The sequence below is a fragment of the Galeopterus variegatus genome, unplaced genomic scaffold (assembly GCF_000696425.1).
Source record: "Galeopterus variegatus unplaced genomic scaffold, G_variegatus-3.0.2 Scaffold426, whole genome shotgun sequence".
Lineage (NCBI taxonomy): Eukaryota > Metazoa > Chordata > Mammalia > Dermoptera > Cynocephalidae > Galeopterus > Galeopterus variegatus.
In genome coordinates, this window is record NW_007726537.1 from 458,242 (window position 1) to 458,873 (window position 632).

The following is a 632-nucleotide window of genomic DNA, read 5'->3' on the forward strand; positions in this document are numbered from 1 at the left end:
GCTGAACTGGACCTCATCCTCCAGCTGAAGTTCCTCCCTCCATGTGCCTCAGAGTGCTAGGCCAGTATTGGAGAGCCAGGCCCTGGAGTCAAATCCTGGCTGTGCCACTTACTGACCTTGTGACCTTAGACAGGTGGCTTTACTTCTGTGAGCCTCAGTTGCCTCATCTGAAAGTGGGGATAATAATACAGGGCTGTAGAGAGACTCCAAGGAGAAAATGCATGTAAAGTGCTTATCACCGTGCCTGGCAGAGAGTGAGTGCTCATTATTAGGACCTGCTATTATCATGTCCTCTATAGAAATAAGAGTGGGAGGGGCTGGGTGCCCCTTGTCCCAATAAGCTTCACATCATCTGGGGTTCAGTCTCAACCCTGTGACCTGCTCAAAACCCTTCACTCCAAATCTCTTTCCCTACCTGCATATCACATGATTCAGGCCTTCTAGGGCCTAGGCTTCTGGGCCCCTTTTCCTGGGATTTGGAGGGTGGGAGGGGGTGACTATCTGGAATCTTTTTTTCTTTTCTTTTTTTTTTTCCTTTTTGTCTTTTTTCGTGTCCGGCAACGGATCGCAACCCTCAGTGTTGCGCCCGTACCGGACCGGGACTGGCAACGGGATCACAACCCTCGGTGTTG